Here is a 12794-nt window from a genome sequence, read left to right as displayed (position 1 = left end):
ACAATAGAATGGGAAAGACTAGAGATCTCTTCAAGAAAATTAGAGATACCAAGGGAACATTTCATGCAAAAATGGGCACAATAAAAGACAGAAACTGTATGGACCTAACAGAAGCAGAAGATATTAAGAAGAGGTGGCAAGAAAACATCAGATCAGTTGCTCAGTCGTGTCCGACTCTGCGACCGCATGAATCGCAGCACGGGAGGCCTCCCTGTCCATCACCAACTCCCGGAGTTCACTGAGACTCACATCCATCGAGTCAGTGATGCCATCCAGCCATCGCATCCTCTGTCGTCCCCTTCTCCTCTTGCCCCCAATCCCTCCCAGCATCAGAGTCTTTTCCAATGAGTCAACTCTTCGCATGAGGTGGCCAAAGTACTGGAGTTTCAGCTTTAGCATCATTCCTTCCGAAGAAATCCCAGGGCTGATCTCCTTCAGAATGGACTGGTTGGATCTCCTTGCAGTCCAAGGGACTCTCAAGGGTCTTCTCCAACACCACAGTTCAAAAGTATCAATTCTTCGGTGCTCAGCCTTCTTCACGGTCCAACTCTCACATCCATACATGACCACAGGAAAAACCATAGCCTTGACTAGACAAACCTTTGTTGGCAAAGTAATGTCTCTGCTTTTCAATATGCTATCTAGGTTGGTCATAACTTTCCTTCCAAGGAGTAAGCATCTTTTAATTTCATGGCTGCAGTCACCATCTGCAGTGATTTTGGAGCCCAGAAAAATAAAGTCTGACACTGTTTCCACTGTTTCCCCATCTATTTCCCATAGAACTATACAAAAAAATCTTAATGGCCCGGATAACCATGATGGTGTGATAACTCACCTAGAACCAGACATCCTGGAAAGTGAGGTTAAGTAGGCCTTAGGAAGCATCACTACAAACAAAGCTAGTACAAGTGATGGAATTCCAGTTGAGCTATTTCAAATTTTAAAAGATGATGCTGTGAAAGTGCTGCACTCAATATGCCAGCAAATTTGGCAAACTCAGCAGTGGCCACAGGACTGGAAAAGGTCAGTTTTCATTCCAATCCCAAAGAAAGGCAATGCCAAAGATTGTTCAAACTACCACACAGTTGCACTCATCTTGCATGCTAGCAAAGTAATGCTCAAAATTCTCCAAGCCAGGCTTCAACAGTACATAAACCGAGAATTTCCAGATGTTCAAGCTGGTTTTAGAAAAGGCAGAGGAACCAGAGATCAAATTGCCAACATCCTTGGATCATAGAAAAAGCAAGGGAATTCCAGATAAACATCTACTTCTTATTCATTGACTATGTTAAAGTCTTTGACTGTGTGGATCACAATAAACTGTGGAAAATTCTGAAAGAGATGGGAATACCAGACCACCTGACTTGCCTCCTGAGAAGTCAAGAAGCAACAGTTAGAACTGGACATGGGAGATCACAACAGACAACACAGAAATACAAAGGATCATAAGAGACTACTATCAACAATTATATGCCAATAAAATGGACAACGAGGAAGAAATGGACAAATTCTTAGAAAAGTACAACTTTCCAAAACTCGACCAGGAAGAAATAGAAAATCTTAACAGACCCATCACAAGCACAGAAATTGAAACTGTAATAAAAAATCTTCCAGCAAACAAAAGCCCAGGTCCAGACGGCTTCACAGCTGAATTCTACCAAAAATTTAGAGAGGAGCTAACACCTATCCTGCTCAAACTCTTCCAGAAAATTGCAGAGGATGGTAAACTTCCAAACTCATTCTATGAGGCCACCATCACCCTAATACCAAAACCTGACAAAGATCCCACAAAAAAAGAAAACTACAGGCCAATATCACTGATGAACACAGATGCAAAAATCCTTAACAAAATTCTAGCAATCAGAATCCAACAACACATTAAAAAGATCATACACCATGACCAAGTGGGCTTTATCCCAGGGATGCAAGGATTCTTCAATATCCGCAAATCAATCAATGTAATACACCACATTAACAAATTGAACAATAAAAACCATATGATTATCTCAATAGATGCAGAGAAAGCCTTTGACAAAATTCAACATCCATTTATGATAAAAACTCTCCAGAAAGCAGGAATAGAAGGAACATACCTCAACATAATCAAAGCTATATATGACAAACCCACAGCAAACATTATCCTCAATGGTGAAAAATTGAAAGCATTTCCTCTAAAGTCAGGAACAAGACAAGGGTGCCCACTTTCACCATTACTATTCAACATAGTTTTGGAAGTTTTGGCCACAGCAATCAGAACAGAAAAAGAAATAAAAGGAATCCAAATTGGAAAAGAAGAAGTAAAGCTCTCACTGTTTGCAGATGACATGATCCTCTACATAGAAAACCCTAAAGACTCCACCAGAAAATTACTAGAACTAATCAATGACTATAGTAAAGTTGCAGGATATAAAATCAACACACAGAAATCCCTTGCATTCCTATACACTAATAATGAGAAAACAGAAAGAGAAATTAAGGAAACAATTCCATTCACCATTGCAACGGAAAGAATAAAATACTTAGGAATATATCTACCTAAAGAATCTAAAGACCTATATATAGAAAACTATAAAACACTGGTGAAAGAAATCAAAGAGGACACTAACAGATGGAGAAATATACCATGTTCATGGATTGGAAGAATCAATGTAGTGAAAATGAGTATACTACCCAAAGCAATCTATAGATTCAATGCAATCCCTATCAAGCTACCAACAGCATTCTTCACAGAGCTAGAACAAATAATTTCACAATTTGTATGGAAAAACAAAAAACCTCGAATAGCCAAAGCGATCTTGAGAAAGAAGAATGGAACTGGAGGAATCAACCTACCTGACTTCAGGCTCTACTACAAAGCCACAGTTATCAAGACAGTATGGTACTGGCACAAAGACAGAAATATAGATCAATGGAACAAAATAGAAAGCCCAGAGATAAATCCACGCACATATGGACACCTTATCTTCGACAAAGGAGGCAAGAATATACAATGGATTAAAGACAATCTCTTTAACAAGTGGTGCTGGGAACTCTGGTCAACCACTTGTAAAAGAATGAAACTAGAACACTTTCTAACACCATACACAAAAATAAACTCAAAATGGATTAAAGATCTAAACGTAAGACCAGAAACTATAAAACTCCTAGAGGAGAACATAGGCAAAACACTCTCTGACATACATCACAGCAGGATCCTCTATGACCCACCTCCCAGAATATTGGAAATAAAAGCAAAAATAAACAAATGGGACCTAATTAACCTTAAAAGCTTCTGCACATCAAAGGAAACTATTAGCAAGGTGAAAAGACAACCTTCAGAATGGGAGAAGATAATAGCAAATGAAGCAACTGACAAACAACTAATCTCGAGAATATACAAGCAACTCCTACAGCTCAACTCCAGAAAAATAAATGACCCAATCAAAAAATGGGCCAAAGAACTAAATAGACATTTCTCCAAAGAAGACATACAGATGGCTAACAAACACATGAAAAGATGCTCAACATCACTCATTATCAGAGAAATGCAAATCAAAACCACTATGAGGTACCATTTCACACCAGTCAGAATGGCTGCAATCCAAAAGTCTACAAGTAATAAATGCTGGAGAGGGTGTGGAGAAAAGGGAACCCTCTTACACTGTTGGTGGGAATGCAAACTAGTACAGCCACTATGGAGAACAGTGTGGAGATTCCTTAAAAAACTGGAAATAGACATGCCTTATGATCCAGCAATCCCACTGCTGGGCATACACACTGAGAAAACCAGAAGGGAAAGAGACACGAGTACCCCAATGTTCATCGCAGCACTGTTTATAATAGCCAGGACATGGAAGCAACCTAGATGTCCATCAGCAGATGAATGGATAAGAAAGCTGTGGTGCATATACACAATGGAGTATTATTCAGCCATTAAAAAGAATACATTTGAATCAGTTCTAATGAGGTGGATGAAACTGGAGCCTATTATACAGAGTGAAGTAAGCCAGAAAGAAAAACACCAATACAGTATACTAACGCATATATATGGAATTTAGAAAGATGGTAACAATAACCCTGTGTACGAGACAGCAAAAGAGACACTGATGTATAGAACAGTCTTATGGACTCTGTGGGAGAGGGAGAGGGTGGGAAGATTTGGGAGAATGGCATTGAAACATGTAAAATATCATGTATGAAATGAGTTGCCAGTCCAGGTTCGATGCACGATACTGGATGCTTGGGGCTGGTGCACTGGGACGACCCAGAGGGATGGAATGGGGAGGGAGGAGGGAAGAGGGTTCAGGATGGGGAACACATGTATACCTGTGGTGGATTCATTTTGATATTTGGCAAATCTAATACAGTTATGTAAAGTTTAAAAATAAAATAAAATTAAAAAAAAAAAAAAAAAAAGAACTGGACATGGAACAACTGACTGGTTCCATATCCGGAAAGGAGTACATCAAGGCTGTATATTGTCATCCTGCTTATTTAACTTGTATACAGAGTACATCATGCGAAATGCTGGACTGGATGAAGCACAAGCTGGAATCAAGATTGCTGGGAGAAATAACAATAACCTCAGATATGCAGATGACACCACCCTTATGGCAGAAAATGAAGAAGAACTAAAGAGTCTTTTGATGAAAGTGAAAGAGGAAAGTGAGAAAGTTGGCTTAAAACTCAACATTCAAAAAACTATGATCATGGCATCCGGTCCCATTGAAGTGAAGTGAAGTGAAGTCACTCAGTTGTGTCCGACTTTGCAACCCCATGGACTGTAGCCTGTCAGATTTCTCCATCCATGGGATTTCCCAGGGAAGAATACTGGAGTGGGTTGCCATTTCCTTCTCCAGGGGATATTCCCGACCAAGGGATTGAACCTGGGTCTCCAGCACTGCAGGCAGACTCTTTACCATCTGAGCTATCAGGGAATCCGGTCCCATTACTTCATGGCAACTAGATGGGAAAACAGTGGAAACAGTGACAGACTTTATTTTCTTGGGATCCAAAATCATGGCAGATGGTGACTGCAGCCATGAAATTAAACGACTCTTGCTCCTTGGAAGAAAAGCTATGACCAACCTAAACAGCATATTAAAAAGCAGAGACATTACTTTGCTGACAAAGGTTCATGTAGTCAAAGGGTCGACAAGATCCCCTGGAAAAGGAAATGGCAACTCACTCCAATATTCTCGCCTGGAGAATCCCATGGACAGAGGAGCCTGGCAGGCTGAAGTCCATGGAATCACAAGAGTCAGACAAAACTTAGTGACTAAACCACAACCATGGTTTTTCCAGTGGTCATGTATGGATGTGAGAGTTGGACTATAAAGAAAGCTGAGCTCCTGAGAATTGATGCTTTTGAACTGTGGTGTTGGAGAAGACTTTTGAGAGTCCCTTGGACTGCAAGGAGATCAAGCCAGTCAATCTGAAGGGAAATCAGCCCTGAATATTCATTGGAAGGACTGATGCTGAAGCTGAAGATCCAATCCTTTGGCCACCTGATGCAAAGAGCTGACTCACTGGAAAAGACCCTGATTCTGGGCAAGATTGAAGGCAAGAGGAGAAGGGGACTATGGAAGAGAAGATGGTTGGATAGCATCACCGACTTGATGGACATGAGTTTGAGCAAGCTCCGGGAGGTGGACAGGGAGGCCTGGTGTACTGCAGTCCAAGAGTTGGACATGACTGAACGATTGAACTGAACTGAGATTCCCCTTGGTTTATCTTTGCTTTTATATCCGTTATTCTGGGAGGTGGATTGAAAAAGATGTCACGGTGGTATATGTCAGAGAGTGTTCAGCCTATGTTTTCCTCTGGGAGTTTTACAGTGTCTGGTCTCACGTTTAGGTCTTTCCTCCATTTTGATTTTATGTTTTTGTATGGAGTTAAAGAATGGAGGGAAACCTGAGTCTTGCTCTGGTGGGAAGGGTTGTGCTCAGTAAAACCTGAATCCTACTGTGTGCTGCTGGGTGGGGCTGGGCTCCCTCCCTGTTAGTTGTTTGGCCTGAGGTTGATCCAAACCTGGAGTCCACAGGCTCTGTGGTAGGGCTAACAGCAACCTTCAAGAGGACTTATATCGAGACACATCTCCCAGGAATGCTGCTGCTGGAGCCCCGTGCCCTCAGTGGGCACTGCCAGCCCACGCCTCTGTAGGAGACCCTCAAGCACTCACAAGGAGGTCTGGCTCAGTCTCCCGTGGGGTCCCTGTTCCTCTCCCCTGGGTCCTGGTGCACACAGGGTTTTGTTTGTGCCTTCCAAGGGTAGAGTCTCCTCTTCCCCTAGTCCTGTGGAAGTCCTGTCATCCAATCCTGTTGGCCTTCAAAGACAGTTTCTCTGGGGATTCCCAGTCCCTCTGCCAGATCCCAGGGCGAGGAACCAGATGGGGGCCTAGAACCTTCAAGACAGTGCAAGATCTTCTTTAGTGCCACTGTTTTCCAGTCTGTGGGTCACCCGGCAGTGGGTATAGGATTTAATTTTATCATGTTGATGCTCCTCCTACTCTTATTGTGGCTTATTCTTTGTCCTTGGACATGGGTTTTTTTGGAGGCATCCAATGTCCTCTTATTGATGGTTGTTCAACAGCTATTTGCAATTTTGGTGCTCCCACAGGGCAAGATGAGTGCAAATTTTTCTACTCCTCCACGAGAACTGTGGGATGTTTAAGTATTGATTTGTGAAACTTATTTTCCTCGTGCTCTTTATATAAAAGAGCAAGAGTTCTGAGCTTTATAATCTATTTTATGGCCATTCCTTCTTCAGAATTTGACTTAGAAAGGATCAAGTGAAAAATTAAAATAAGATTTTTTAAAAAGGGCTTAATTGGCTGGTAATGACCACTCCTGGTAAACGGTTAGGAAGATATTAGAACTCCTTGCTTTCATATCAAAAATTTAATATGGTTAAAGTAATTGAAGATGATTGCCAAATCACTAATGAGAAATGCTAGTGCTCTTTGATTTTTTTTTTTAACTCTAGTGTGTATATCCTGGTTAGATTATAAGCAGGATACTTCATGAACTAAAGGACTGGTTCTCAAAGTGTGGTACCTGGACTAGCAACATCAACATCACCTGGAAACTTATTAGAAATGGAAGCTTTGGTGTGTCTTCCTGAACCTACTGAATCAGAAACCTGGGAAAGCAGGATGTAAAAAGATAACCGTATATGTTATAAAAAAAAAAAAGCTTCTAGGTGGCTTGATGCTTGATAAACTTTGAAAACTACTAACTAAAGGATGCATTTTCTATTCATTCACTTAGCATATTTTAATTGATTACTTAATGCATACCTTATACTTTCCTTCCCAGGTACTAGGATATAGCAGTGATAAAGCAAACTTGGTCCCTCCTCTCAAGGGTATTATATCAGTTGGGGATAATCAGAGAAACACTAACCACTTTAACTATTCAGAACAATGGATTTTTAATTCAGGGATTGATTACACAGGAAATGAACAACTGTGAAGGCAACAGTTGATAGTGAAGCGGACAAGGAGATGATCACCTCTGGCCTGGACCACAAAGGGATATAGTGTTATTAGAGTTCAGGGGCCAAAGTCACCAGGCAGAATGCTCTGGAGTTGGCTGGAGGCACAAAGGAGGGGCAGATGCTGGCCTAGTCCTGAAACCACCTGGGTGGAGAGGGCAGAGAGGGGAGACATATCCTGGCTTCCTTCTTTCTTCCGCCCTTCCACCAGCACTGTGCTATTGTCCAAGCCAAGTAAGAAACCTGCTGGCAAGAGGCCTGGAAGTGCAGCCTACAGGTGACAATCAAGTGATACAGAGCAGAACTTGCTGGAGAACCACGGGGAGAAACAGGCCAGCGTGAGCACACGTGCTTCCTAGGGGATCCAGACTGTTACCTGAATCCTCTGTGTAGACTGTTCTCTGCACCTGTAATTTGTAGGTAGAAGTTGAGAAGGATTTTAAACTTGCACAGTATGTCAGAAATCTGAGTAAGTTAAAGACAAGGAATATCGCAGGGAAAATAAAAGTTCCAATTTATTTTTTATTCTGTCATTGTAACACATTTGTATTCTCTCCTAAATGAATGAGATATTTAGCATGAAAAGATGTTCATGTGCAAATAGAATAGGTGGATTAATTATACCACGTTTACTATCAGTTCATTTTTTAATACTGACTACAGTGATTTAAGCTTTCAAAAAGCCAAGCGCTCACACAAATCATGTCTCCAGAGACTGTGTGCTTTGTGCTGATCAATAAATATTCTGTTAATTATGGAGATATAGGGAAAATTACGCCACTTATAATTCTGCATGCATAAGAACAACTCTTCAAAGCTGAAAATACCTTTCTGTTTAGGTTGGCTTAATGCTCTGGAAGATGATTAGACCACATTCTCAATTAATCTTTTGGCAAGTTCTCTTTTCTTATTTTCCTACCAAGTGTATTTTGGTTTTGAAAGAATAGAATTCTTTAAAAGAATTCACTATCAACCTCCTTTTTTCCCCTTTGTGTTCCTATCTACCTTTAGAATAGTTGTTTGTGACATGATCTTTCATTCATTCAACAAATATTTGGTGCATGCTGATTTAGTGCAAAATATTGTTGTGGATAAAAATGCTTTTAAATCTTATAAGCAGAGCACAGTTCCTAAAGCTGGTTTTGGACAGTGTACTGATCAGATAGTCTCCAACTGTTAGATTTGTAACCTCATTTTAATTAACCTGTCCAAGCCTGTTTCTTTCTCTGTAAAATAGGTCCTATCACATCTATCTCACAGAGCTTTGAGAATATGTACATTTTTATGAGTCTACTGCTATGTCTGGAATACTCTGAGTACAATTGTAACAATAAATGTTAGTTCCCTTCCTAAATTTTCTGCACACTTTTCCTCTCCCTAGATAATTTCATTTTTCTACATTTGTTCTCTAATGCCACCAAAGACCCTCTGTTCCTTTCTCATAGACTTCTTACATTTTTCACTATCAGAATAACTGACCATCATTGGCAGGTAATCCCAATGGAGGGAAAAGCTCTTTCATTCTTATTCTTGACATTGACTTCATTCATTCAAAAATGTTTATTGAGAGTTTATGTTCCAAGCGTGCTTCTCAAGAGTGTAAGTTCTACTAAAATAGACAAGCTATTTCTACTAAGATAAGCAAGCTATTTTGCCTTGTTCAGTTAAAAAGGTATTTCAACAGCTACTTTCTATGTTTTTATTTGATTATCCATTCGTCTGTTTAGCTGAGCCAAGTCTTAACTGTGGCATGCAGGGTCTTTTAGTTGTGGCACGTGGGATCTCGTTCCTTGACCGGGAATTGAACCTGGATGCCCCCACATTGTGAGTGAGGAATCTTAGCTGCTGGACCACCAGGAAAGTTCCAACTATTTTCTACATTTATACTATATGCCAGGCTTTCTTCAAGGCATTGAGAATATAGCAGGAGACAAAAGTTTTTTGCCCCCTTAGAGTTGAGGCACTCTAATGATCAAAGACCAATAACTGACTAATTAACAGCCATTTATGAAATATAGCATGTAGGGATAAGAACTTTGAAGACGAAGCAGGATGAAGGGACTGTAGGGATGGTGTCTGAAAACATGACTCTTGGGTAGCAAGCGGAATGAAGTGAGGGCAAGCACTGTGAGTCCCTGCAAGGGGAACGGCTCCAGGCAGTAGAGAGGTAGAGTGCCAAGGCTAAGTGTCAGGCTGGTGGCTGGTGGATGCTGAAGGCTGGTGAGAAAGAAGGGCGAGGAAAGGCAGGGTACAGATGAGAACTGAGAGTCAGCAGGGCCAAGGTAAGGACTCTGCATTTCATTTTGTGGGTGTCAGAAGTAGAGAAATGGCATTTCTGACTTGCTTCCAAAGGATTCCCCTGGCTTCTTGGTGGAGGAAGGTCTGTAAGAGTCAGGAGTGGAAGAAGGCAGGTAGACAGAGGTGGTGGCTTGGAGTACATTAGTAGTGATAAAAGTGGTGAGAAGGGGGCAGATTTTGGATATCTTTTGAGGTGGAGTCAATAGGATTTCTGACAACTGAATATGGGAGGTGATGGAAAGAAAGGTGACAAGTGTGACTTCAAGGAGTTTGATTTGAGAAACTGGAAAATTTCCCCCATGGAATATAGACTCTAGTGAGGGAGAAAGAACACGAACAAATAAACACAAGTGAATAGCAGTAGCTGATGTGATGGGTGGTGGTGGGGTTGGGGACACTTTTCCAGGAAGTGGTGTTTGAGTTGGGACCTGGAGGATGATTGCTGGAGAAGACTCTTGAGCGTCCCTTGGACTGCAAGGAGATCCAACCAGTCCATCCTAAAGGAAATCAGTCCTGAATATTCATTGGAAGGACTGATGTTGAAGCTGAAACTCCAATACTTTGGCCACCTGATGCGAAGAACTGATTCATTTGAAAAGACCCTGATGCTAGGAAAGATTGAAGGCAGGAGGAGAAGGGGACGACAGAGGATGAGATGGTTGGATGGCATCACTGACTCAATGGGCATGAATTTGGGTAAACTCTGGGAGTTGGTGATGGACAGGGAGGCCTGGCATGCTGCAGTCCATGGGGTCTCAAAGAGTCAGACACAACTGAGCGACTGAATTGAACTGGAGGATGAGTGAGAGCTAGTTGGGTGTGTGTCTTCAGGGGTGGGATATGCAGTGGAAGGCATGAATTTAGACATGTGCAAAGATCCTGAGGCAATAAGGAGCTTTATAATACATTTGAATGTTGCATAGACTCAACAGGAGAACCCAGCCTGGCTTGGTCACATGTATCTTCTACTGATTCACAACGTCTGCCAAAATCTACATATACCAAAGACCTTTTGCTTGCTTGCTTCTAATTCTGCAAAATTCCAGTCATCAGTTCTGATAATGTAGCTCTTTCATTTTAAAAACATTATAATTTTTACTTTGAGAAATAGAAATATAAAGTTCACAGAACAATAAAGCACTCATGCCCACCTTCCAGAATCAACAACTATTAACCATCTTGGTTTCCAGTCTTTTTTTTTTTTTTAAAGGAAATGAGACTTTATACATAAAGCCAAGTTTTCTTTAACCATCATTCATCCACACAACTCACCCCTTCTTTGCTTTCAACAGAAGTAACCATTTGTATGATTGGATACTGTTCTTTTCTGTCCACTCAAAAAATTTTTGGCTGCATTGGGTCTTGGTTGCTGGTACATGAGACCTTTCCTCGTGGCATGCGGGCTCTTCCTTGGGGAATGCGCCCTTCTCTCTAGTTGTGGTGTGTGGTCTCCGGAGCGTGTGGGCTCTCTAGTTGTGGTGCTCAGGTTAAGTAGCTGCAGTGCATGGGCTTGGTTGCCCTGCAGCACCTGGGTCCTTAGTTCCCCCACCAGGGATAGAACCTGTTTCCTGAATTGGCAGGTGGATTCTTTACCACTAAGTCACCAGGGAAGTCACTCAAGCTATATTTTAAAAACAGTATTTTAAAAAATAATAATCAGAAGTCAAAATCAGGAGAGCATCCGTGCCCTTTTAAAACCAGCATATATTCACTTTTTTCACAAGTTGCGAGATATATGATTCACAGACATCCAATTAACAGTGTAACAGGACAGGAACTGTTACCAAATTAATGATCTATGATTATCACACAAAAGGAGGTGATTATATTACCTGACAGACAAAAAGAAAAGTATTCAGTGAAGACAAAAAAGTATCACAACTATAAACTGAGAAAAAAGTTACTCACAGTTAAATCAGGAAGAGTATGCTTTGGTTCCTGTTTTCACAGTAGCATTAAAATAATGCATTTTCTCCTGTCTTAAGCATCAGTACATCTCTTAAAGGAGCATGTAGTTATCACCTACTCTCTGTTTTGTTTTTTCTCAATAGGTTTTATGAACATCCTTCACCAGGGAAAAGTATAAAAGAAACAACCCAGTGACTTTGAAAGTGGCAATCACTGATGGGCAACTGAATCATATTGAAGGCATAATTAATATATTTCCAACTGCTACTCATCCTTTCAGATTCAGATTAACTACCATCTTTGCTTGAAGCTTTGTCTAGCCTCTTTGATTATTAGATGCCTCAAAAATTTTGCTTTGAGAGGCAACCTGTTTTCCCCATTTATAAAACTTAAAATTGCATCGTTTCTCCCTTAATGATTTGCCCTATCGACCTTAAGCTTGCTCTATAAACATGTGCCGTGTTAACTTGGTCAGTGCCTCGCATTTAGAATGCTCTGAAAAATTACTTGTGATTTTGAGACCTTATCTTAATTTAACATTCACTTTCTCTTGTTTCATTCTCTTTTCTCCCCTAAAATCCATATTCTCTCAAAGAGTACCCTTAATACTCTTCAAAAAGGCAGAAGGAAGAAAATAAATAGTGAAGAGCTTCAATTTCTAGACACTGTCTCATCAGTGACATAACTTTTTCCTTGAAAACATGCTATCTAAAGCAATTTGTTCATCCTTGTATTGGATTTACCAAAGATCAGCCATGGTAAGAACTCTATCTTTGGTGTCAGCACTTTATATTTCATTTTATAAGTTTAGGGCCCCAGAGGTTTCTTATTTAGCATTTTTCCTATAAATAAAGTGCATTGTTACTTGGTAGCACACGTGACTTTTTAATCTTTTCATTGGGTACCCACTGAATATTAGACTCTGGTCACATAAAGGTGAATAAAGAGGTAGAATTCAGACTTGTAGCAAAGTCATATCAGTAGAAAAATAAATAGAAAAAATGTTAAAATATGGATAATTTTTTTTTTTTTTTGCTCCCTATTTAGCAAGGGAAAAGTGAAAGAGCTGTCTGTACTTGTTTTCTTTCTTTCTGCTTCTTTCCCACTTTCTTTCC

The 12794-nt window shown here is 40.5% G+C and overlaps 1 long non-coding RNA gene across 1 annotated transcript in view; it reads right to left on the bottom strand.

The window, feature by feature from the left end:
• Positions 1-7185: 7185 nt before the first annotated feature.
• The window catches only part of LOC123331773, a 59728-nt gene continuing 54119 nt past the window's right edge, over positions 7186-12794 (bottom strand). The window contains exon 5 of the long non-coding RNA XR_006640619.1: positions 7186-7880. This is a non-coding gene — a long non-coding RNA (uncharacterized LOC123331773). The remainder of the gene's footprint in view (positions 7881-12794) is intronic.

This window comes from Bubalus bubalis, chromosome X (genome assembly GCF_019923935.1).
Source record: "Bubalus bubalis isolate 160015118507 breed Murrah chromosome X, NDDB_SH_1, whole genome shotgun sequence".
Classification (NCBI taxonomy): domain Eukaryota; kingdom Metazoa; phylum Chordata; class Mammalia; order Artiodactyla; family Bovidae; genus Bubalus; species Bubalus bubalis.
Note: the sequence above shows the minus strand (reverse complement) of the source record. Positions and strands in the feature narration are given on the sequence as shown.